Raw genomic sequence first — 26,646 nt, 5'->3', positions numbered from 1 at the left:
CCAGCTCTAGAAGTCAGCATGTGTTCCTTGTCAGAACTGGCAAATGTTTTAGAATAAATGAAAAGCAAATAGGACTTTCCATAGCTGGTGACAAACCGACCCAAGCAGAGGAGTGGAGGAGGAGAGGGTCTCGGGGTCCAGAAGAACGTGGTTCTCTGTGGTTGCCCAGCACGTCAGGGCCAGCAGTGCTTGGGGTGATGACAAATCTTTTGCAAATGCTATCATGGGACATGCCGGCCCACAAAGCCTGCTTTGTGAGCTCCTCCAAAGACAGGATACTCGGCCAGTGGCGACTAAGGTTGACTAAGATGTTATTTCTTGTGATCTTGGCTCTCCAAATACAGGCTCTGTGGCATTTCAGCGAGGAGCAGGACAACTTGGTGGCCAAGAGGTCCATCAGAGATGCCTGGCATGCATTCTGCACGTCACTGTAAAGCAAGTTGCAGCCCCAGCATGGACACAAACCTCTTGGAGCCAAAGTTCAGATTTCCCTGTTCTCTCCAGTGTGCGTTTTCCACCTGTCCCCCTTTACTTGGACTTCTCAGAGCCACACGCCCAGGAGACACTGCTACCTTTCAGTTAGTGTCACTTCTCCTGCACTGGGCACCCAGCTTCCTCCACAGCCTCACCAACCCCCTCACCAACGAGGTACTTGGAGCTGACTCGTGCATTTGGCTCCAACTGTGGGAGCCTGCTGAATCTGGCGCCTGGCTCTGGCTCACCCTGACCCAGTTAGGTGGGAGTTCAGAGTCAGAGCTGGATGCCAGCCCGGCCACCAGCATGAGGTGTGGAGAAAAGCCCCAGACGCATTCAGCAACAAAGTGGCTGGGAGAGAAGGTGGCTGTCGAGGTGCAGGGAGAGGAAGCCCCTGCCCCATCCAACCATTGAGTTCACTGTACCTTTTGCTCATTCAAGCTACAGTGAAAGACCTTATGCCAAATTTCATTTGAATTTTAGAACCGACCTTGTGTTTCACTGTGGATAAAGCAATTTGTAAACTTCTGTATTGGTATTTAAATTGAGGTGATTAAAAAAAGACAACCAGCGAATGGAGGTGACAGGCTCGGGCCAGGGCCCTTCTGACCCAGGGCTACCTGAATGGGAAGTGAGAGGAGCAGAGGTGTTGGCACCAGACAGACTTGGGTTCTAGCCTGGTCTCTGGTGCTGACCGGCTGTAGGAACCTGCTCCAGGCCTTCCTCTGCCCACTCGCCAGGTGCCGTGTTCCAGGGTATCTGAGAATTGAGGCAGTGGCTGGCCAGTTCTCAGTACAGAGCTGCACATTTATCAGTTGGGCAGCAGTTACCAGTTTCCTTTTTTTTCCTCCTCATTCTTTCATTTAGTTTTAAATGGCACTAGAGATGGTGCATCTGTTGTCCTGGAAGCCCACAGGGCACTCGGAACAAGGCTCCTCAGCAAATGAAAAGACCAAGTGGACCATTGGGATGGCCCAGACATCCTGTCCTGTCCCCTCCTCCTCTCACTTTCTGCAGCTCCACCAAGTATAGGTTTGATTTGAACTTGGTACTGTTGGTGTCAGCCTTTGGAACGTAGGGAGGGTGTATGACGCTGAGAAATGGTGATATAATGCAAGTAACAGATTCCCAATTTCAACAGCATGTCAGTCGCATTACCTAGTTCTCTGCTGTTAGAAAACTGTTCAGTCTTATCTGAATATAGTTTGTGTGGTTCTTCCTACCTGCGGGAAGCTTTAAATTTCTTTTGTTTTCTTTCCTTTTTTTTTTTTTTTTTTTTTTTTAGAGACAGGACCTCATACTGTTTTTTAATGATTAAGTGAATGACAGAGAACATCACACTTTTACCATCTATCTTCATCCCTTTGTAAACTAAGCTCCTACTCTACTAAAACCGCTCGCAATTTCAATTTCCTGTCTCTTGAATTAGACAATCTCCTGATCTCTTCTCGGTCCTCCTAGAGGTCTCTCACATGCTGTACATGAAGAAAGCCTCCTTCAACAGACCCAAAAAATGAGAGGATCTGTAGAAAGGAATGGCCAACAGTATTAAATGTTTCACAGACACCGCAGGGGGTGATCGCAGCTCACTGCAGCCTTGACCTCCTGGGCTGAAGCAATCCTCCTGCCTCAGTCTCCTGAATAACTGGGACTACAGGTGCACACCACCACACCTGCTTAATATTTTAGAATAGTTTTTGTAGACACAGAGCCTTGCTATGTTCTCCAAGCTATTCTCAAACTCCTGGCCTCAAGGGATCCTCCCATTTCAGCCTCCTGGAGTGCTGGGATTATAGGCATGAGCTACCACACCTGGCCTAAATTTCTTGATAACTCCACCAGTGCCGTGAGTTCATGTTCTTGTTCATGTGAGCACTAGGCAACATTAAGCATTGATATTTGGTGAAAATTAATAAAAAATGTACTTTCAGCTCTGAATGGGGAGCTCTGTAGGCCTTTCTGGAAGTTGCAGGGCAGGGGCAGATGACCACAGTGGGCACTCATGTCCCTCAAGCAGGGACAGAAATCTCTTTCTGTGGGCCAACTTTGAAAACGTTTGTACTGTATTGAAAACAGACTACATTTGGAATCTAAACTTTTTAGACATTGGTATGAAAAACCTTTGGTTTAGTTTGTACATAAACTTACTTTTAGGCTCACTCTTAACTGCGTCATAAACTACCTAAAAGTAGATATTTTAGGGGATTCAGGGGCACATTTGTTTTATTACAAGTGGTATTTAATAGCATATCCAAGAGCTAAATACACCTTTAGTTTAGACTCTTATTTAAGTTTGTAAATTCTACAGTTGGGTCCTTTAGCACAATGGAAAGTTTGCAGAAACAAAACAAGTAAAGGTTTCTTTTTAAAAATTAATTGTGTACTGGGGATTTATCATACGTTAGAAGCAGTATACAGTACTTGGCTTTTAAAACTGTATGTCTTCTTCTTTTTTTGTTGTTTGCATATACTGTTTTGAGAAGATCTCCCTGGGCATTCTTCCAGCACAGATCGAGAGAAATTGGCACTGGGTAGAATCATAGTTTTATGTATAAGTAAGAAAATCATGGTGTTCTTAGATATTTGTTTACTTAAACGCTCCTGTAACTAAAGAACAGTTGCAATGGTTACACAGAGGGCATAGAAAAAGTGCCTTCTGAACAAGATTAGCTTGAGTTTAGGAGGTGGCAGCTTTTCCTCTCTGCTTGATTTGTGTGAATCTTAGCATGTGCCTCATTAGGTGTTTTTGTTCATTTGTTTGACTTGGGCCCAGGACAGATACTTGTGATTTGTGCTGCAAATAATCCTCCACTGAGAGACTGGTTAAAAAGTAAAGGATATTAGCTGCTCCAGTGAGTGCTACGAAATGTTAAGGTTTACCCTAGACCTTGGCTTTCCATTTTTGGATAAGATTTCAAATTTCAAAACAGGTTCTTTGAGAAGACAGCCCCCATCCATGTATTCATTTGTTCCACAGGTATCGGGTGAGCTCCTACAGGTGCTGGCACTGACCTTCCCAGATTCTTGCCCTTGTGGGCCATCACTCCCTGGCATCATACAGGTAGAGTGATAGCACAGGCAGTTGGCCAAGAACCCTGTTTTTTAATGATTAAGTGAATGACAGAGAACGTCACACTTTTACCATCTATCTTCATCCCTTTGTAAACTAAGCTCCTACTCTTCTAAAACCGCTCGCAATTTCAATTTCCTGTCTCTTGAATTAGACAATCTCCTGATCTCTTCTCGGTCGTCACCCCCTGCGGGGTCTGTGAAACATTTAATACTGTTGGCCATTCCTTTCTACAGATCCTCTCATTTTTTGGGTCTGTTGAAGGAGGCTTTTTTCATGTACAGCATGTGAGAGAGCTTGTCAAAGAACGGAGTCATTGCTTGTTAGCCGCTGGGTATGCAGAAATGCCTGTGGAAGTCAGAGCTCATGGTCTGCAGTTAGAAAGTGCTGGGCGAAGGTGAGGTGTTTAGGCCTGAGGCCTGAGCTGTCCGTACCCAACTAGGGTTACCAGGTTTAGCAATAAAAATACTGGATACCCAGTTAAATTTGAATTATAGATAAACAGTGGATCCTTTTTTTAGTATAACCTTTTTATACTAAAAAATTATTTGTTGGCAATATTTGGGACATCACTGTGATATATTTGGGGCATACTTACATTAACCAATTATTGGTCATTCACATGAAATTTAGATTTAACTGGGCAGTCCTGTATTTGATCTGACAGCTCTTTGCTGAGCTACCATCGAGTCACATCGTCTTTTGTGGCTCCTGGTGCACTTTGAAAGGGGAGGATGTGGGCCTTAAGGCAGACACTCGGAGTCGGACACTCTGGTTTTAGAGAAGTCCGTCTGCCTTTGGACTCTAGAATTGCACCTCCCTGTCATTTGTGTGCTACTTCCTCCTTCGGCTCCCAGAGTGTGGTGTTCCCCGCGATTCTGCTAACAGCTGCCTTCTTTTCTCCCAGGGATTTCACTCCCAGCAACACATGCCTCTGGGTGTGCTCCGCATCCAAGTTCCTCGTTTCAGATTTTCACATCCCCGACTGCTTGCCAGATAGTCCTCTCTGTTCTGCTGGACACAGGACATGTGGCAAGACTGCTTCTTGATCCGAGGATATTTTGACTGTCATTTACGAGTAAAAATATTTTATCAGATACATGTCATCACCGAAGAGTTGTTTGATGACAAGATTGTCCTGATTGAACTTTAGTTTAAATCATTGTGTTTTTAGAGCACAGATAAACCATTTAAATTTTTCATGTTTCATGACATTATTCTCTCCAGGATAGATTATTTGCTATCTACATTTTCAAGAAAGGTTTTCTTGTATGTACCAGCCACTTGTCTGTGGCAGATCTGATGGCTTTGGCTTCTGTCTCTGTTTCTCCTGGACCACTTATCCCTTCCAAGTTGAGTTTTCCTCCCTCGAATTGTGCAGCTTTAGATGTTGGTTACCATGCTGAGTTGACCTTTGCGGTTGTGTGCGTTGGCTGCTTTTGCTTGGTGTGCTGAGAGCAGTCCCATGCAGGTTTCCCAGGGTCACCTTCCCTGCCCAGCGCTGGTTAACTATAGTGCTCGTGCCCGTGTTTTATGAGCTTCTGATCACTTTGTAGATTCCAAACTGGGGCAGAGAGCGACTGGGGGAGCCAGAGGGGTAGGGCTACAGTGTCTTAGTGAGGGCCACCCTTAGCTGACATTCAGTGCTTCCAAGTTTAGGATTTCAGAGTTACCTTGGGCTCATTCCCTTCATATTGATAACTGATGGCATCCGGCCAGTCCTTCCTTCCCTACCCCTCACACGGTCTTCTTCCTTTTCATTCTAGTCCCACGCCCTCGTGCCGTGAGTCCTGAGTGTTTCTTCCCACCTCCTCACCCTCTGTCTTTCCAGCGTCCTCCTGCGTGGCCTCTGTACTTTTTCTCCCCTGTTAGATTACACTGGCACCGACCCCTTTACACGGTGCCTGCCATTCTTGACAGCGTGTGCGTAGAGTAGAAAACCCAATGAGTGACTCTTGTGTGAAGCATCCTGGCTCTGCCCCGAGGGCTGGGGGAGCCCACACTGGTCCACTGGGCTTCTCTGGCGACAGGTGTGACTTAGTGTGGGACCAGGTGGCCCAGACAGCGTGTCGCACTTGGAGGTGTGCTTGGGACCCACAGGCGGCCTCTGCACCCTCACCACCTGCATTTTGGGGCAGTGTTAGGCATGCCACAGGCAGCCTCAGACCTGGGCATTGGTGCCTCCTTGGCCACTGGCCATGAGGCCTGCTTCCCTTGTGACATTTCACTTTGACCTTTCCTTTGAAGGTTTTTAAAGCAACACTGTACACGCAAAGGTCAACAAAGAAGAGTGGATGATAGGTGGACAGAAATGTAAGTTAAAAGGCAGGAAATGAGGCTGCTTAATACAAGCAGGTTGGAGGGGATGAGCAAAACAAAAAATGCCCTTGAGATGATGCTTTAATCATTTGTCTTTAGAGACGTAAAGCGGGACATGGAAAACAAACATTTCCATTCAATGTATACACAGTTTGCAAAACAAATAACTGGGCTTTGTGAGTGTCCAGACCTCCTGGAAGGAGGAAAGTGGCTCTGGACTGGGCAATCCTTTTCCGCCTGAGTTCAGAGTGGAAGACATTGGGGAAGCCGCCCCTCTGGTGGAATAAGTAAAGCAAAAGCCTTTCATTTCCTTAATGAAATGTAATGCTTCCAAATTTGGCCCAAAAGCCAAACTGAGATGAAAAGGCCTCTGGGTGGAACGGGACCATCCATGAGTGAGGAACCCCAGCGGATGTCTGGTGGTCACTTCACTGCAATCTAGAAAGGCCACAGCCGTGGCCAGCCCTCCACCACCCCGCATTCAGGCACTGCCAAGCGCTTTGGTGGTTGGTGCTATAGAGACTGGGACCTTTACATATGTAAATGTTCTAAAATTAAAATCGACCATAAAGTGTCGTTATGTTATGCTTTTACAATTTCCCCATTTTGTTTCTGTTTTTAATAGTTTTAAGTCAATTTTAATATTTCTGGGCAGCAGCCCTCAAGTCTTCCACCATCTGAATCAGGGCAGATGAAAATAAGTCAAACAATAACCTTATTTTATTTTTTAAACTGTATATTTGTATAGTACGTTTTTGATTACAAAATACATTTTGCTATTTTAAGGGCAAAAACTGCAATTATTTTTGCATCAAGCTAATACCTTCATATGGTATGGCAAAAACAGGTGTCATTTTGGGTACTTAATGTTCACAGCACTTTATAAGTTGGTTACTAATGAGATGTCTTATACATTAAGAAACTAATAATAGTAATATAGTTGACATATAGCACATACTATGCACCAGGTGCTCTGCAGTGCTTTACATACATAAATTCATTGAAACCTCCTCATCTTGCAAAGGAGAAAAGGGAAACTCATGAAATTAAATAACTTGCCCTTTTTTTTTTTTTGAGACAAAGTCTCTCTTTGTTGCTGAGACCCAAGTACAGTGGCATGACCATGGCTCACTGCTGCCTCTACCTCCCTAGGCTCAAGTGATCCTGCCATGTCAGCCTCCTTGGTTACTGGGACTATAAGCACAAGCCACCATGCCTGGCTAATTTTTTTTTCCTGTATTTTGTAAAGACATGGTTTTGCTATGTTGCCCAGGCTGGTCCCCAACTCTGAGGCTCAAGCCATCTATCCGCCTGCCTTGGCCTCCCAAAGTGCTGAGATTATAGATGTGAGTCACTGTGCCCAGTCCCATCATTTTTTGAATCCAGTTTGGCCTGAGAGTTTAGCTTCTATCTTGTTTCACTGTCTCTTGAGCCTCATAGGAGGAACAAGGTGGAGGTAGGGTGGCGGGTGTGGGTGACACTGTCATTATTCCAGTTTCAGATGGTAGAACTGAAACAGCAGCATGGAGTAGCTTGCTCTAGATCACACGGCGAGGGCAGGCCTTCTGATTCCTCATCAGATCAGTGAGCAAATATAAAATGGGACGTGGAAAGAATTTTTCTATTCAATGGCAAGTCAATGACAGTGCTTGATGCAAACCGCTAGGCCTTTGTACCCAGGCACGTGGCAGGCCCTGGCTGCCTCCTCCATGCTGAGCTCAGGGCAGAGGAGGTTCAGCAGAGGGACCACTGCACATAGCATAGCAGCCATTCATTTAACGCCAGAGGAACATGTGAACGAGCTTCCCCAGGATTCCCAGGCGGGTGGGGAGCTGCTAGGTAATTGCACCTGGTGGCCCACCCAGGCAATGTGATTATGTGATTGTGGCATTCAGGGAGCTTCCGCATTATGTTAGAAAACTTTTGTTTCTGGTTCTGTTTCTCTTTTAATTTGTGTAATGTGACCAGGACGTCTGTGGCCCGGCTAGCCGGCAGCCGTGTGCTTTGTTCCCTAGTTGGAGCCTGGCCAGCCGCGGAGGTGGATCCGAGGGGCCTTTGGGGCGACTCCTGCCTCAGCCTCTTCGGGCTCTGATAAGCACCACTGAAACTCTTTGAGGTTCAGTGTTCTCATTTATGAAATGAGGATTGATGGTTGCTTTTCTAGGTGTGTGAAAGACCTAGCACAGTGTCTGCTGCATACCAGCTGCTCAGATGTCATTGCATTACGTTGAAGAATTTTTAAAAAATCTGTCTTGATAGTGCAATGTGTTGTTGTAAGTGATCACTGGACTCACTGTGGGTACTCTTGAGAATGGGGTGGTGGTGATTAGTCTGGTGTCCTTAGGAACTCGATTTAGAAGGAGGAGGGGTGTCGTGTGATTATTGCAGCCCCCGCCTCGTGGGGTCAAGCCTTCACACTTGCAGTGGACCTGGTGGCTGCAGACATCCAGAGCTCACTGCCCCTAAGGCTGCTGCCATCAGGGGCCCTGCAGGGAACAGAGTGCTTTCTCAGGCTGGGCAGTTTGAGGTGAGTTTAAATAAAGTGACTTTTTACAAAGGCAGGGCAGGGGGTTCACAGCCTGGAGTAGTGAGGGAGCCCTGACCACTTCTAACACCCTCAACCTGAGGGGAAGGGACGGTTTTGAGGCTGCAGCTGGCTTTGTGAAGGGCCGATCTCCCATGAGACAGCCCGCAGAGAGGGTCCTCCCTCGCCTCACTCCTCCCTGCCGGCGTCCAGAGAGCTCGGGATGCACAGGTGGGCCTTGTAGTGGGGAAGGCAGGGAGTGGCTCTGAGGGCAAACAGGATGCAATTTCAGGCATGGGGCACAGAGCCAGGTGCCCTTGGCTGAGCTGAGGACAAAAACAAGTCAGATGAGTTGTGCAGCCCACATTTTTGTTTGCTTTAGATAGGAGTCAGTTCCTAAAATGGAATCAAAGTGACTGGACAGAGACCCGTTTTGATGAATTTAAGCTGGTGGCTTCTTGGGTAATCTTCCTTTACTTGCTTAGAAGCCTGGAGACCTGTGTTCAGGTGCGTCTGAGTCATTCGGTGTATTAGGACTTGAGTTGCCCTGTGGCAAAATAAAGGGATGGACTTGATCAGGGCTTATCAAGCGGGTGGCCTACAGGGCCAGGTAGTACATATTTTAGGCTTTGCGGCCACACAAGGTCTCAGTTGCATGATCATCATCTCCTTTTTCTTTCTCTTTTTTCTCCCTCCAAAATCATTCATAATTCATGGTCAATACAAAAATGGGTGAAGCGCCATTGTGTGTCAGCTCCTGGACTAGATCGTCAGTCCCCTGTGTGCTTTGTGCACTTCTGTGTGCAAGGTGATTTTAGGGAATGCACACGCATTTTTATTTTAATGGTATGTGAGTTCTAATGTGTATTGGGAAAAATAGATGACTAGCACCTTAAGAGTTCACTACCCATAGATGTAGCTATGCGGGGCCCTCCAGGAAACAGTTGGCTCTCGCAGGCTGGGTGGTGGATGTGAGTTTTAAGACCTGATTCCAGGTAATTTTGGTGGTGCTCCATTTATGAGAGTAATACATGGTGGTTTTTTAAAACATTGCCTACATTATTAAAAGATGGATTCCTTTAAGGAGAAATGTTATAAAGGACAGTGTCCATACCACACAGAGCAGAACCTCACAGAAGAGGTACAGTGTAGACTGTGGGCTGGAGTGGATTAGATCAGCTCACTCCTCTCCAACACCACACTCCTTGATTATCCCATGTTTTAAATGTAGCCTGTTGGACCATTTCACATTGATGAAAATGCTCTCCACACTTTGAGAGGAGAAAACAAGAGGGCAGAGCCGTTTTTTCGATGGAGGTGGGCAGCCCGCCCACACTGCCCCTCTGTGAAGGGCTGTCCCCTGGCTGGGAGCTCTTTGGAGTCAACCCCTCCTCGAAGTTAGAGCCACTTCACCCTCCAGGGCATGCACATTCCAGCAACACAGCTAGTGATTTAGGCCCAGGAGAACAAATTAAGTCCGTAAAAAAAAAGTACAGAAATTCAGAGGCCAAGACTTGCGAGTGCTTGCTTAATTCCCTTTGGTAATTACCGCTGTCAGTCTCCCTGTCCCTGAGCCTGTGCTGCTCTCATGAGCTCCTGGCCACACCCGAGACTTACTTGTCTCTGTGGGCCTCTTTAGAACTGCTGCACTGTCCGGGTTGCATCTGTGGGAGGGATGCCCGCCTGCAGGGAGTTGTACCCAGCAGCTTGTAAACGCCCAGGAGTGTGGCACGAGCTTACCTGTCAGGTGTGCCTTGGCAGAGAAGAAGCTGCGGCCAAGCCCTGTGAGCATTCCGAACATTCAGTGCTGGAAGCATCCCAAAATCTGTCTCCCACTCACTGAGTTGGGCATGTCTTTTCCTATCCTCCCGGATGACTTCTTTGCCCTGGTAGTGAGCCCTGACGGCCTTGGGAAATACTGGCCTGGGCTAAGAGACTGTTGCATTTTGACTGCCTGATGAGCTTTTACTCTTCTGATTACCTCTTTAAGCCACCCTTTCTTTTTGAGATCCTGGACCATAGGCACCCACAGTGAGAGGGGTTCCCTCCCCCCACACCCTACTTTGACCTAAAAGCTTAAAAACCATGTGTATGGCACTATGTAAACCAAAAAATACTGCAACCTTCCCCGTTTTTATTATTCTGTGTCCTGTCGTCGTGAAGTATTTAAGCTGTGTGTTAAAACGGGAGCTTGTATTTGCAATGTAACAGAACACCAGAAGATGAGGCGGCAGTTGTAGGGAGAGTTTATCAGATAGGAGCTAATTTCACCCTCATGAAACTCTCAAAGCAGAATGACGGTTGCCTATAATAAATAGCTTGTGCAAGTAGAGTGGAGAGCCTCTTACCGACGGCAACTGGAGCCATGATGATTGATTTCTGGGGGAGTGGGGTGGTAGAGTTTTGACTTGAAGGAGAATCGAAGTATGTGGGAGGAAGTGCTGCCTTAGCAACTGAACTCGAATAGAAGTTCAAGTTCAAATCTGCCTGTTATGGTTAGTGGGAAAACTATACTGGGGTCCCTTTGGATTGGGCTCCTCTCGGCCTTTTTTTTTTTTTTTTTTTTACAAAAAATAGTTTTATAAATCTAATTTACATAGTATAACGCTCACCCATTGAAAGTATAAATTCAGTGGTTTTTAGCAAATTCACAGGGTTACGCAGTCATCGCCCTAATTTTGGAATATTTTTGTCACCCCTAAAAGGAAACTCGTACCCATTAACAGTCATTCCGCACCCGTAGCCAAACCCTGCACAACCACCGAACTCCTTTTTATCTCCATCCTGGACATTTCGTATAAACAGAATGACACGGAATGTGACCCTTTACGCCTGGCTTCTTTCACTCAGCATCGTGTTTTCAAGGTTCATCCATGTTGCAGCGTGTGTCAGAATGTCATTGCTTTTTATGGCTGAATAATATTCCTTTGTCTGGATGTGCCACATTTTGTGTATCCATTCAGCAGTCGATGGGCGTTTGGGTTGTGTCTGCTTTTTGGCTATTATGAATAATGCTACTGTGAACATTGGTGTACATTTTCGTGTGGACACTTGCTTTCCTTTGTCTTGAGCATGGACCTTAATGGGATTGCTGTATTGTACCTCCGTGCACTTTCTGAGGAATCTTCCTAGTTGTTTTGTTTTTCCATTTTGAATTGTAAGTATTTTTTAATTGTGGGAGAATACACATAACCAAACTTACCATCTTAGCTGTGTTTAAGTGTGTAGTTCAACCACATTAACTACATTTACGTTGTTACACAACCAGCGCTGCTGCCCTCCTTTACTTGGGTTTTGGTGAAACAGTCCACACCATCTCTTAGGCCCCAAAAAGGATAAATAACTTTGGCTTTGACTCAGCAAAGAGGTGGGTTAACAATGATCGAACGCACCGCCTTTTGAGAGGTGTGAGAGTCTAGACAGGGTGATGGTTCCTTGGCCCAGAACCTCAGGATCCCTTCTCTGTACAGATGCTGCTGTGTTAGGAAGCTTTGGATAAGAGGAGCAGGGTGGGGATAACTTGAAGAGGCTGCCCAAGAACTGAGAGTGGGAAAATGGTAAGGTGGGCTACTGTCTGCATCCTAGAGGAGCCCACCAGGCGTGTTTGAGGGACACTGTCTTTCCCAGGCCTTTTTCCGGGGCATAAGTAGGTGCACAGGGGCTTTTTTTTTTGAAGTGGTCTGAGATCCACCTGTGCCCTGGCAGATGGCAGAAAGGGATCCTGAGTATAAAGGACTGTGGATTGGATTTGCTGAGTCACGGGAGAGTGTACAAGTGTGGGCCAAAGTGTGTAAGCGTGTTTAGGGAAGACCTTCATAGACCTAGAAGAGATCCTGGAGAAGGTGGGCCTAGATCATCGACAGCAGGCCCCCTCTGCCCCGCCTCTTGGGAGGCCAATGCCCTGGCGCTCCCTGAACCCTTTGTACTCCTCCAGGCCCTGTTCTGGGAATGCCTGCTGGGTCTGTTGGCTCTGCCCTGAAGTCTCGCCAGGCCTCCTTTCTCTCTCTGCTGGCCACCTTGAAATTACTGTGCTGCGTTTGCACTGTACTCATGCATCTCCATGAGCTGCTGTCTTCCCTTCTCAGTAACATAGTCACCTCCTCACTGGCAAGGTCTGTATTTTGTACTCTTTCGGGTTAAGTCACTGGCAGACAGAAACATCAAATATCCTAATTCAGGATGGATGCCACAGTCTACCCAGGCAGCTCATTAATGAGATAATTCTTTAAAAATATTGACAAACCATTAATTAAGAGCTGATTATTCACACATCAAACAATTCTTCACTTAAACTAGAGGATTTCTTTAAATAGCAGCTCCCCCTGGCTGCGTTTATCTCTTTGTGTAGTTTATTAGCTATTTGGCAGAGAAATTTCAGAATGCCAGCTACAAGCCAGTGCAGTTGAAGAACAGAATGTAATGAAGCGAAAGTATTTCTGGAAGCATGTCATTTATTCAAAGAAATTATCTAAGAATGTATTTATTTTGAAAAGCGCTTAATGTATTTATATGCATAATCTCTATTTTCTTAAATAATTCTTTGAGCTTAGCAGTCATTTCTGCATTGGAGAAGGCAGGATATTGAGATTCAGAATAATTTGTCCAGGCTTATTCAGCTAGTCCGTGGTTGAGCAGGGATTGATATCAATGTCTTCCTCAAGACTTGCGCCTCCTCATCCCATTGCCTCTGACTGCATTTGCTAAGTGGGAGGATCGTCCGTGCTTCTAATTAAACTTGTACTGTAATTTCATTATGGCTGTTGCCCTAGGGGAGCTATTGTAAGTCTGGCATAGAGTTTCAGTAGTATTGAAAATAATGGAGCATCGTGGATTTAGTTAGATGCACACCCTGAGGTTTGAGCTGAGATTCCGCTTCACAGAACCTACTTTATGCAGCTGGTTTTTTCACATGTGAAGCAAGTGTAACAGCTGTATCACCTTCAAAGGCTTGGCTTGAGTATTAAATGAGATGACATACTCATTTAAGAAGATGTGCCTGAGGAGAGGGCACTGGTGCCTCGCAGGCACTTAGCAGCAGTGTTAGCCTTTGTTGTTATTCTTGTCAGTGGGCCTGTAACTGACTTCACGGGTGCACTTATTGTTGACTGAGCCAGAGGTGAGCTGTGCAGGATAGTTGGTGAGAGCATGTCAAATGGAAGGCGGGAAATGACCGAGTGGAAAATCAGTGTATTCTTCCAGACCACCCCTTCCTCCAGCCCTTGTCCTCCCTTCCTCTTTCTCCCCACTATTTTCCTGTGTTAGTCATGGTTTTCCTTTTACTGTCTTGAGAGGACTCGTGCATTCGGTAACTGTGTGGTCCTTCCAGCTCTTCCAGCTTAGGACTTGGTGTTTTTAAATTCTCATTGGCCGGCAGAGCATCACTTGTAGAGAAGCTGCGCTCCCCATGGTGAAAACTGCCTCTCACCAGCTAAAGATTGCCTTCCCCCAGGAGCACCAAAACCCTGTCTTTTTCGGGACAGGAGGACTTGTTAATAAATTGGCAGTGGTGCCTTAGTTTCAGAGTTGAGCTGCCTTTCCTGAGCATCAGCATCTCATCCATAAAGCGGGGATGGGTATCCCTGCCCGTGCTGGGAGACCCATGACAGCACAGAGTGGTGCTGGCAGTCCCGTCTCTTCAAGCTGCCTATCTTCTCCATGCTGCCCGCAGGGCAAAGGCATCCCCAGCCATTGTACCAGCTGTCACATTCACTCTTAGAAACCAGAGCCTGGATTCATTCCAGTGGGAAACTTGTCTTGGTCTCCTGCATCTTCTCATCCTTTACTGCTGTTCTTCCCCTGCTTCTTCTTAGCTATTCACTACCTGGTTCAGGGACATCAAGGGTTCTCCCGGGGTGTGGTGACAAAGTTTTGCTTTCCTGTGAATATGTTTGTGCCTATTTTGCAGACAACATTTGTAATTTTTAATATTATAATTTAAATAGTGAAACATTAAAAAACCCACTCAAGTAAATTTATAGAACACTTTGCCGTCCACCATTGCACACGGTAAGGTGGGCTTTCTCTGCCTTGGCACATCATGGATCATTCTTTGTTGAGGGAACTGCCCTGTGCATGGTAGGATTTAGCTGTATCCTTAGCCTCTGCCTGCTAGTCGACCACCATCCTTCAACTGTGACAACGTAAAATGTCTCCAGACATTGTCAGATGTCCTCCAGGGGACAGAGTCACCCCCGGTTGAGAGCCACTGCACTGCAGCCCCCAAATCTGTCTTCCCGGTCTCTCTTTTTGCCCCTTTTGGAGCCATCATTAGATTTACACCAGTAGTTTAGAATGGCTTTCTCTAGCCTTTTGCAGTGCACAGCACAGAAGGCGTGTGTAGCCTTTTCTCAAAGTATTTTGCATTTCAAAGGAAGGATGAATCATGCAATTTTGAGCCAAACGATCTTTTCCTGGGTGCAAAATAAGCTGGAGTAGTTTTAATTATTGAAGGGCTGGAGGTAGGATAAATATCTTGCTGTTTCTTCCTTGACCACATTTTCTTTAGAGTTTGTCATCTCCCATCCCCTAGTAAGTATTGTAGAACCACAAATACTATATAGATTGTGTGGTCTTTCCAGCAGCTTTTGCATTTAAATTTTGTTGCTTCCTCAGGGAGTGGACAGGAACTGGTATAGGTTCCAAATAACAGTGGAGCCAGGGCAGACATTAGAAATTAGGAGAATGCCACAACAATGATAACTGTGTGAGGTAATGCATATGTTAGTTAGCGAGGTTCAGTCATTTCACAGTGTAAAGGTTGAGGATGCCTTATCCAAAATGCTTGGAACCAGAAGCTTTTCGGATTCGGGATTTTTTTCAGATTGAACTATTTGCATTATACTTACCAGCTGGGCGTTCCTAATCCAAAAAAAAAAAAAAAAAAAAATCTGAAACTAGAAATGCTCCAGTGAGCATTTCCTTTGACAATCACGTTGGTGCTCAAAGTTTCAGATTTTGGAGCATTTCAGATTTTGGATTTTTGGATTAGAGACACCCAACCTGTGTATACACTTTAAAATATCATGTTGTACGTAGTAAATATATACAATTTTGTCTGTCAGTGTGAAATATAAAATGAAATAATCTTAAAGTAGGGGAAGACCTATTGACATTCTCACGTGGAGACGAATCTATTCTATGAGTTAGCCTGGGGACTGTTGAGTAACAGCTGGAACATTCACTGTCATCAGGTAAAGGACAGGGCATGATCATGGGGAAACTGGCAGGCTGAGAATGCTATGCTGGGATGGAACTACGGAAGTCAGGAATGCAGGGGAACGTGATACTTGACAGGTTTGGTTGTAGTACCATTCATTTGTGCCCCTTGCCATTACTCTGTATTGCTGCAGTTAACAAGAGTCTGGATAAATCTAAGATTTGGACTTTCAGGACTGGAAGGCTCAAGGACAGAGGGGATGCCCCTGTTTCTGTGGTCCAGAAAACCCTTTGGGAATCGCAGCTCTCAGTGTGTCTGCAGAACAGCCTCTAGGATGGTCACCTGTTGACACAGTCCGGTGGTGCCGTGTGTGGGGCCCATCAACGAAGGGGCGGAAGGGCCCCAGACCACGAGAGCCTCAGAGAGCAGTTCTGGATTCTTCGGTGATGCCTGGGGCCTGCCCTTGTGGTTCCAGGGTTGCTGAAGTCTTTACTGTGCACATTAGGTTTTGATTTCTGTCCTCCATCACTCTCTTTGAACAGTAAAGTTATTTCAGTCTCAGCGCAATGCTGTTAACAGAAAACTCATGGAAATTTCAAGACAATATTTATGTCAAAGGAAAAATTGAACTAATTGTAGTTTGCCTTTTCAAACTAGAAACCCCCTCTTTTTCCAAGACTCTGACACCCCCGACCTATCCCCTCGGCAGCTGCCTGGGCTGTTCCGCAGGAATCTGGCCATCCAAAGGGCTCGGCTCTCACCAGAGTTATTGGTTGACTTCACAGAGGTCTCCCCACTGCCTTGAACTGTGGTCCCTTGTAGCTTCATTCTTGACACCCCCTCAGCGCGTCACCGATAATGGTGACATCGACCTCCTGCTGGGAATGAGCACCTGCGCGTATGGTTGGCGCTCATTCTGTTTCTCCTTGTTTCATGCAGTTACTTCAGGAGATGAGAAGTGTGCTGCCTTCATTAGGGTTTGCTCCGTTCTTATTTTTTGAAGAGGCATTCCCATTAATAGAACATTAAGTCCATAAAGATGGGGATTTTGGTCTAGTTAGTTCACTGCTGCATCCCCAGTTTCTGGAACTGTACCTGGCACTCAGTACATAACTGTTGAGTGAAGAATAGAATAAGAACAGGCGAAGCTGCTGTGTAAGTTGCCAAAAAGTTGGGCATTATGTTTAATAAATTTAAAGTTTTTTTTAGTGGTTCTTATCAGTGTACTTAGTGGAAAGACCTGAGTCCTTTTGATTTATGAATCGTTCAGTGGGATATGTTTTCTGATATTTTGGAGTTATTTTATGCACAGATTTTCTCTTGGCCTGCCGGGTGTCCACTATAAATATACAGCCATGGGCCCTGTAATGATGTTTTGGTTTATTTTAGAACTCATCTATGAGAGTAGTTCCATAAGATTATAATAGATCGGAGAAATTCCTGTTGCTTATTGATGTCTTATCCTTTGTGACATTGTCCTGCTACGCGTTACTCACGTGTTTTGGGTGGTGCTGGGGTTAACAGACGTACTGCATTGCCAGCCATCTAAAAGTATAGCACATGCAATTAGGTACAGTAGATAATACTTGATAATAAATGACTGTGTTACCGGGTTATGTATTTACTATATTATAATTTTTATCAGTATTTTAGAGTGTAGTCCTATTTACAAGAAAAGTTAACTGTAAAGTCGCCTCAGGCAGTTATTTCAGGAAGTATTTCAGAAGAAGGCATTGTTATCACAGGAGATCACGGCTCCCTGTGTGTTCCTGCCCCTGAAGACCTTCCAGTGGGACAAGACGCAGAGGTGGAAGACGGTGACATTGATCATCCTGGCTCTGTGTAGGCCCAGGCTAATGTGTATGTCTGCATCTTGGTTTTTAACAAGACAGTTGAAAAAGTTAAAAAAAAAAAAAAAAATTCAAAATAGAAAAAGCTTGTAGAATAAGGACATAAAAATATTTTTGTACTTTTGTGTAATGTTTGTATTTTAAGCTGTGTTATTACGAAAAAGGAAAAGAGTTACAAAAAAGTTCGTGAAGTAAAAATGTTGCAGTAAGCTAAGCTTAATTTATGACTGAAGGAAAAATATTTTTTACACATTTAGTGTAGCTTCATTGTACAGTGTTCCTGAAGCCTCCAGCAGTGTGCGGTCCTGTCCCAGAGGCCTCCACGTTCACTCCCTGTCACTCACATTCACTCCCTGTCACTCACATTCACTCCCCGTCACTCACGTTCACTCCCCACTCAGTCACGTTCACTCCCCACTCAGTCACGTTCACTCCCTGTCACTCACGTTCACTCCCCGTCACTCCCCGTCACTCACGTTCACTTCCCCGTCACTCACGTTCACTCCCCGTCACTCACATTCACTCACGTTCACTCACATTCACTCCCCGTCACTCCCCTGTCACTCACGTTCACTCCCCCGTCACTCACGTTCACTCCCCGTCACTCACGTTCACTCCCCGTCACTCGCCTTCACTCCCCGTCACTCGCGTTCACTCCCCGTCACTCGCGTTCACTCCCCACTCATTCGCGTTCACTCCCCGTCACTCGCGTTCACTCCCCGTCACTCGCGTTCACTCCCTCCCCCGTCACTCGCGTTCACTCCCTCCCCCGTCACTCGCGTTCACTCCCACTCGTGTTCACTCCCCCTCACTCACATTCTCGCCCCCCTCACGTTCACTCCCCCCCACTCGCGTTCACTCCCCCCCACTCGCGTTCACTCCCCCCCACTCGCGTTCACTCCCACTCGTGTTCACTCCTCCTCACTCACATTCTCGCCCCCCTCACGTTCACTCCCCCCCACTCGCGTTCACTCCCCCCCACTCGCATTCACTCCCCTCCACTCGACTTCACTCACATTCACTCCCCTCTCATTCACGTTCACTTCCCCTCACTCACATTCTTGCCCCCCTCACTCACGTTCACTCCCCCCACTCGCGTTCACTCCCCCCACTCGCATTCACTCCCCCCAACTCGCATTCACTCCCCCACCACTCACGTTCACCCCCCCACCACTCACGTTCACCCCCCCCCCCTCATTGACACTCAGGACAACCTCCAGTCCTGCAGCCTTTGTTCATGGTAAGTGCCCTATAAGGAGGTACCAATTTTTATCTTTTGTATCTTATTCTTGCTGTACCTTTTCTATGTTTCCATTCACAGATACTTACCATTGTGTGACTGTTGCCTACAGTATTCAGTACAGTAACATGCTGTACAGGTTTGTAGCCTAGGAGCCAAGGCTATCCCATGCAGCCTAGGTGTGCAGTAGGCTATCTCACCTAGGTTTCTGTCAGTACGCTCTAAGTACACTGCAGGATGTTCACGCAAGGATGAAATCACCTAAAGACTCATTTCTCAGAACACATCCCTGTCATTAAGTCATGACACATGACTGTATTACAATATAGCCACATGGTGTCACAATCACACTTTTACAGTCCGCATGTACTCCTGGAAGCCCATCAAGGGTAATGTTGGAATGCTGCTTGCTATATTTTTGAAACAAATGGAATTGAACTCTTTACGTCTGAGGCATAGCATTGCATTACTCTGCTTTTAACAAAGGAATTTTCAAATCTCAAAAATTACAATAAATTGGTTGGAACATTTTTGGATTAAAGGGAAGTGATGCTAATGAATTTATTTGCTATGCATTCCAGTCCCATTAATCCTGATGAGTTCATCCTGGCTTAACATATGGCATGCCTTTCTTTAGACTTTTAAGTTTAGCATTAACTGCTTTTATACCACGACAGGAGACTGCGACTGGAGCAAGCGTCACTGCGGCAGGCTGCTGAATTCATGCCTAAGGAGCAGGACAGCAGCATTCCTCCTGTTGAGTGTATATTAAGCTTGGCTGTGTTCATTTCACTGGGCAACCTTTTAAGCACTGGTTCTCAAACTGTAGGGTCTGGAACCCCTCTGACACCCTTAAAGAGTATTGAGGACTCCCAGAAGCTTCGCTTATGTGGGTTGTGTCTATCAACACTTATGAATTGGAAATAAAATGTAGTCTGGGTGCAGTGGCATACCCCTATAATCCCAGCACTTTGGGAGGCTGAGGCAGGTGGATTGCTTGAGCTGAGGAATGTTGAGACCAACCTGGGCAATGTGGCAAAACCCCGTTTCTATGAAAAATACAAAAAATTAGCCAGGCGTGGTGGTGCGCACCTGTAGTCCCAGCTACTTGGGAGGCTGACGTGGGAGAATCACTTGAGTCTAGGGAGGTCGAGGCAGCAGTGAGCCAAGATTGTGCCACTGCATTCTGTCGCCTGGGTGACAGAGTGAGACCCTGTCTTAAAAACAAAAACAAAAACAAGAAAAAAGAAATTAAAATTTAGAACGACTTGAAATAAATGTCTTAATCTACCTAAAATAACAAGGATTAACCCATTTTGTGTTACTATAAGTAACATTTTTATGAAAAGTAACTATTTTCCAGAACAAAAATAATTCAGTGAGAAGAGTGGCATTGTTTTACATGTTTATAAGCCTCTTTAATGTTTAGCTTATGGCAGCTGGATTCATGTATGTGCTTCTGCATTCAGTCAGTTTGGACGTGTTGTTTTAGTTGAAGTATATAAGGAAAATTTGGCTTCACAGGGATGTACCTAGAAAAGGAGGAACACTTTAGTGGCCTTTTCAGGTAATTGTAGATATTCTTTCTTGATACTACATTAAAACTCCACAGGCAATAGTGGGTTCCACTGTGGAATCTGAAGCCATCTCGGTAAGCTCTTTGTTCTAAAATGATGGGTCTATCTTGCACTTCGAATCAGTCTACACATTTATGATTCTGTTTTACTGAATTACTGTTTTACTGAATCATGTAGGTCTTCCAAATGCTGGCACATTTCATCATATATTTTTAAAATATCACATTTGTTAACATCACCCCCAGTGTCATGGAAAAATTCAACTTTTAGGGAGCTGTCCACATCTTGATGACGAATACAAGTTTTCTGAAATTCCCATTTTTTTCTTGAAAGCTCTCAAATTTTATCACTCGCAGCAAATGTCGTCAGTTGTTTCCCTTCTAGATTCTGCCCCTTTTTTTCCAGAGTTAACTTTTTAAACTATGAATCCCAATCATGGCCCTTTGGCACCCACCCTGCAGTGGGGCACCAGTATGCTGTGTCCCTGGTGGGCTGTGAGCCTGACTTTATCAACCTTCATTGTTCTCGGTGCTCTCATGGTACATGATAGAGCATCAAGAAAGAGCGGTAATTGACAATTAGGGACACTTAATTATGGACTGTGTCTTTTTTCTTTTTTTTTTTTTTATTATACTTTAAGTTCTAGGGTACATGTGCACAATGTGCAGGTTTGTTACATATGTATACATGTGCCATGTTGGTGTGCTGCACCCATTAACTCGTCATTTACATTAGGTATGTCTCCTAATGCTCTCCCTCCCCGCTCTCCGACCCCACGATAGGCCCCGGTGTGTGATGTTCCCCACCCTGTGTCCAAGTGTTCTCATTGTTCAATTTCCACCCGTGAGTGAGACCATACGGTGTTTGATTTTCTGTCCTTGCGATAGTTTGCTCAAAATGATGGTTTCCAGCTTCATCCATGTCCCTACAAAGGACATGAACTCATCCTTTTTTATGGCTGCATAGTATTCCATGGTGTATATGTACCACATTTTCTTAATCCTATGGACTGTGTTTTAAATACTATTGAATTAATGTTCAGTTCCACTGGTGTGATCATGGCATTACAGTTTGGTAACACAATGTAATTCTTAGCAATTACTTATTGACATATTTAGAGGTAGTTGTCATGATAGCTATAGCTTGCTTATCACAATGGTCATAAGGAAAGCATATATTTGTCTAAAGAGGGATAAAGCAAATATGGCAAAATGTTAAATATTGGGAAGTGTAGATAAAGAGTAAGCATTCAACTTCTGTAGGTTTGACATTTTCAACATAGAAAGTGAAAAGGAATGAAATATCAATGTAGGATGAAATATCAATGTATGAAAGATGACGCAGGTGGGAATGGAATGAGATTCCAATTGTGGGCAGTCTGGTTTGCTGCTAAGTTATACAACTCTAGCTGTTGATGAGCATGTTTATGTGCATTTTTTGTGTAATGATAATCTTATCTGGGTTCACATTAGGTGCAAATCATATTTCAGACAGCTTAATTAAACCTCTTCAGCTCCCGGGCGAGTGCAAGATTCTGTGAAGAGTATAAATGGTAAGATTTAGAAAACAAAGGACTTTATATGCCATGCATCTACAAGGTTCTTCCTAGCGTGTCCTCAGGCTGCGTTCACACCAGGTACTCCCAGTCACTGGCCAGCACGATTCCATTCCAAGGCAACAAGGTCCTGCTTCCCAGATTTAGGATAACCTTCTGCCCATGCTGAGACTCTTGGTGTTATGGGCAGACGTGTGCTCCGTGCTGCCATGGCAGCTGTTAATAGTACCCATAGAACTCCATCACCGAATGCTCGATTGTACGAATTGGAGTCCAAGTGTTTTCAGAAGACACCAGCTAATGTTTTCTGCCCCTGCTGACCTTGCTGGTCAATACCAGTGTCAGGAGCGGACTCGCTCCCCTTCTTCCTCAGAGCTTTTGCATGCCTACGACTGTGCCCTAGATTTGTGGAAATTGCCAGTGTGACGCTTTTATATCTTCCTCTTTGAAATATGAGAGTCGATTTCAGAGGTAAAGCGGTGGAATCTCTGGTGTGGAGGGCATCTAGTCTGGCTTCCCATCTTCTCCCTGAATTCCCCTGATGATGCCCCATGGTGGTCCCCTTTGCCGTCAACCCTGTCTTCAGTTGCTGTTAAGGTGGCATGTGTTTCCCACTGCAGGGCTGAGCTGAATCCGTTTTCACTGTACCAGCCACAGACTTGGAGATTCTGGGGTCGAAACTGAACATATCTGATGGCTCTTCCTTGCCTTTCAGGATTCTGAAACCTTCCTCGTATCCCTCCTGACACTTCTTTGCTGCAAGATCGAGGCTGTCCTCTGGTGAGAAGGTGTTGAGGCTTCACGTCGTAGTCCAGGTACAGTCTACCTGTCAGCATGACAGCAGCATGCTAGAATATGTTATTCTGTTTTGTGCTAGAATATGTTATTCATTTAGACTGCTGGTTGTCTGTTGACTTTTTAAGTTAACTGTCAACTAAAACCCCCCAGTTGTCGTCTTTTTCAGATTCCCAACTGCTGTAATTTTTCAGACTCATGTGGCTAACTGTCCAGACCCATTAACCCAGCAGAAAACAAGCTTGTCTTTTCACTTGAGTGTGTTCCTTAAATTCCTGCATTTCCTTCCAACAGAACTCTTGATATCCTGTGGCTGGCCAGGCCTTCCGTCCCTGAGGCCTGGTCACCAGGGCAGGCTCTGGGGAAGGATCAGCCTGGAGCTGTCCCACGTCATTCCTGGTGCGGACACTGGGCACTGTGTCTCGTGCTCTGTGCGCCACCCAGCTCCTGGGCACTGGCGTGCAGCACAGCGGCTGTGCTGTGTCCTGCTGTGTTTCTCTGTGTGAGTCCTGGAGCCTTTGCAATTCTCAGGGTCAAGGGCTGCTTCCAGTTCTCTTCCTACCCCAGAACTTTTCATCTTGCTCCCATTCTTCTGACTCTTCTCCTTACTTCTCTCCCTTTTACTTAGGAATTCTGCTGTAACTCGTTCCTGGTTCAGGGGCTGTAGCCGTCTGCTCTAGGGCAGTGGTGTTTCAGGCTGTTCCTTGCAGCTTGAGAGTTAATTCCAAGTGGGCATAAGAGCCAAGTGGGGCAGGGGGGCAGTCAAGGCTGGCCACTGAGGCTCTGTGTCCCCTCTCTTTCTTTAAATACGAGTAGCTTCATTTTTGTCTGATTTTTCTATTTGGGTTTGGCGTAGGATGTAGTTTGGGTGCCGAGACCAGCTCGGTCGGAGACCCTAACCCAGCAGCGCTAGAGGAATTAAAGAAACACACACGGAAATATAGAGTGTGGAGTGGGAAATCGGGGCTGACAGCCTTCAGAGCTGAGAGCCCCAAACGGAGATTTACCCACATATTTATTGACAGCAAGCCAGTGATAAGCATTATGTCTATAGATTATAGATTAACTAAAAGCATTCCTTATGGGAAATAGAGGGATGGGTCTGGCTAGTTATCTGCAGCAGGAGCGTGTCCTTAAGGCATGGATCACACATGGTAATGTTTGTGGTTTAGGAACACCTTTAAGGGGTTTTCTGTCCTCGGTGGGCCAGGTGTTCCTTGCCCTCATTCCAGTAAACCAACGACCTTCAACGTGGGCATCATGGCCATCACGAACATAACACAGTGCTGCAGAGATTTGGTGTATGGCCAGATTTGGGGGCCTGTTCCCAACATTTGGGAAAAAGAGTTCCGCTATAAAATACTTTAAACTAATTGCTCTGGCCATTTCTCCATTAAACTAAAAATGTTTACTGAGTATGGAGGCTTCATCATTATCATTGCTATTTTATTACACAAAATAGAGCTAAAACTCTTCAGTTGAGGGAAAGTGTGTGTGTGTGTGTGTGTGTGTGTGTGTAATGACCCTCACCTGACTTGTCTCCCACTCTCTCACATTCTTACAGTCATTTGAGGCCATTCATATAGTTAATTCTGAGACTATGGCTATATTAGGAATGCAGACATACCCAGGCTCAGCAGCCCACACTGAGATCTTAATCAGAAGGACTTCTGGGGGATATGGCCAGTGACCTTTGCCACATGTAAGCAACTTTGAGCAGGCTGCCTTGAAATAAAAACTAAGGAGGAAGGAGGGGCTGCCCACAAGCTTCAAGCTCCGGGGGAGGATTAGGCTATAAGTAAGCACCTTGTTTAATGAGGCTGCTACAGCCTTGTCAATGTCAGACACAAAGGTGCAGAATTACCAGGTGCACCTTCCCAAAGACAGTGGGTAAAATTAGCTGCCGGCCAGCAGGGAAGTGGGAGGATGTTCTGCACAGGCCAGAAGCCACTGTGTGTTGGGGTATGTGAGCCTTGAGCACCCTTTTCTTTCCTTCCCTGTTTAGGTGCTTAATTAGTAGAATGACTTGAATTAGAGTGAGTTCATTCTGCATTCTTCCCCCCTCCACCGCCCCAGTCAGATGTGTTTCTGCTGTCTTGACAGACTATTTTAGAACACCTTCCGGTGTTACCTGACACTGGGGCTGGGCGTTGACATCTGAGTGAATAGCCTAAGTCAGTCTTCCGCTTCTAGGGCTGGGCAGTGCATTATCAAGGTGTGAGGGGAAGCCCTTGGGTGGTGTTGGGGCACAAGTCCTGAACCCTGTCTGAATCGGGGGAATTTATGGCTTACTGGGCACCGCCATGATGTCACCTTTTCCCGTCGAAGAGAATCAGGCCAGGTGGTAACATAGGTGCCACATCTCCTGGAGGCCTTTCAGTCTTGGCCACGCTTGTTGTTTGGTTTATCACATTCTGTCTTCTCTCTTCTGTTCTGTTCCCTGCGCTTCCTTAGTCTCTGCAAGGAGAGAGGGCACATAGTAGGGGAATAATAGGTAGTTGTTGCATGGGTGGATCATTGTGAACAGTTACTTGCTTGCTTCTTTCTTTCCATAGTGTGCACTCTGAGGGCAGGGACGATGTATGGTCTCATCTTTATAGCTCCCATAACTCCCTACAACCATGGCCCAAGGAAGATCACCCAATTTTTAAAAAATGAAGTAACAGCTATTTAATATATGGCATTTTTCCAGAAGGAGGAAATTACTTTCAAATCATTCAGCCTCCGTTAAATGAAATAGTTTCAGGCAAAGTCGTGGTTATCCCCACCACTGAAGCAATGTATTAAAGAAAGTTGCTGCTCTTGTTCTTAGACCCACAAGGATTCAGTGAGCAAATGAACGCCAGTTCACTCATTATCACACGAGAGTGTTTGGACCGTGGTTAGTCATCTATTTCTCTGGCTTAAAACAACACACATCTTATTTTCTCAATGTTTCTATGGGCCAGGAATCAGAGCAGGAGTCAGGGCTTAGCTGGGGCCTGTGCTTGGGGTCTCACCGGGCTACAGTCTGGATGCTGGCCTGGGCTTGGTGTTCATCTGGAGGCTTGACTAGGGAAGTGTCCTCTTCCACGTTCCCTCAGGTTGTTGGCTGAATTCATGTTCTGTAGTTGTAGGACGGAGTCGTGGCCTCTTTTTGGCTGACGTGGAGGCTGCTGTCAGCTCTGAGAGGCCACTCGCGGTTCCTAGCAGCTGCCTGCATCTCCCAGAAGCCACCTGCAGTTGGTTGTCATGTGAGCTTACCCAGCATGGCTGCTTGCCTCATCAAGCCAGCCCAGCACAGGTCAGCTTTCCTTACTCCTTGGAAGGGGGAGCTGAAAAGTAGTTTCCATCTGCTGTCTATTTTTATAAGAAATTACTTTCTTCCTTGCTTTTTCACTACATTTGTCCCTGATTTTAAACCTTCTACAGGGTCCCAGCCCAACAGGACCCGTTTACCCTTGCAGCCAGCATGGATGCCCTGAGCCATCACTGGCCCTGCTGGCTGGTGGGTGGCTCCGGAGTGCCCAGTCCTACTTTAGGAGCGAGGTGGGTTAAATGGCTTTTTGTGAGCTGCCTTGGAACTTAACTGCAGCTTTGTCATGTTCTTTGTATAGGAAAATGTGGTCCTGGGTCTCAGATGACTGGCATGTCAGTGAACTTTAGCAGGCAAGAGGTCCTTATACAGTAGGTTTTTCTGTGGCCATGGGGACTGTAGAGAATATTATTTGTGGCATATGTTAAAATGTCTCTTTTCAGCCTTTAAGAACTCCTTAAAAAACAATAGAAGTGGCTGGGCATGGTCACTCACACCTGTAATCCCAGGACTTTGCGAGGCTGAGGTGGGTGGATCACTTGGGGTCATTCAAGACCAGCTTGACCAACATGGTGAAACCCCATCTCTACTAAAAATACAAAAATTAACTGGATGTGGTGATGCACACCTGTAGTCCCAGCTACTCAGAAGGCTGAGGTGGGAGGATTGCTTGAACCCAAGAGGCGGAGGCTTCAGTGAGCTGAGATGGTGCCCCTGCACACCAGCCTGGGCGACAGAGTGAGACTCTGTCTCAAAAAACAAACAAACAATAGATGTAAGCTGTGCTCTCT

General features: G+C 45.8%; 2 protein-coding genes across 17 annotated transcripts in view; both read left to right on the top strand.

The window, feature by feature from the left end:
• Positions 1-26,646, top strand: part of LOC114673599 (uncharacterized) — a 185,106-nt gene that overhangs the window by 90,293 nt on the left and 68,167 nt on the right. The gene's annotated exons all lie outside the window — the stretch shown is intronic.
• The window catches only part of SLC7A1 (solute carrier family 7 member 1), a 106,329-nt gene that overhangs the window by 38,469 nt on the left and 41,214 nt on the right, over positions 1-26,646 (top strand). For 9 of the 14 annotated variants that reach the window (XM_077973643.1, XM_077973652.1, XM_077973647.1 and 6 more), the window contains 1 exon segment: positions 22,481-22,580. The gene's annotated coding sequence lies outside the window, so the exon portion shown is untranslated. 14 annotated transcript variants of the gene reach the window in all.

Source organism: Macaca mulatta, chromosome 17 (genome assembly GCF_049350105.2).
Source record: "Macaca mulatta isolate MMU2019108-1 chromosome 17, T2T-MMU8v2.0, whole genome shotgun sequence".
Taxonomy (NCBI): Eukaryota; Metazoa; Chordata; class Mammalia; order Primates; family Cercopithecidae; genus Macaca; species Macaca mulatta.
This window is presented reverse-complemented; position numbering and strand designations above follow the sequence as displayed.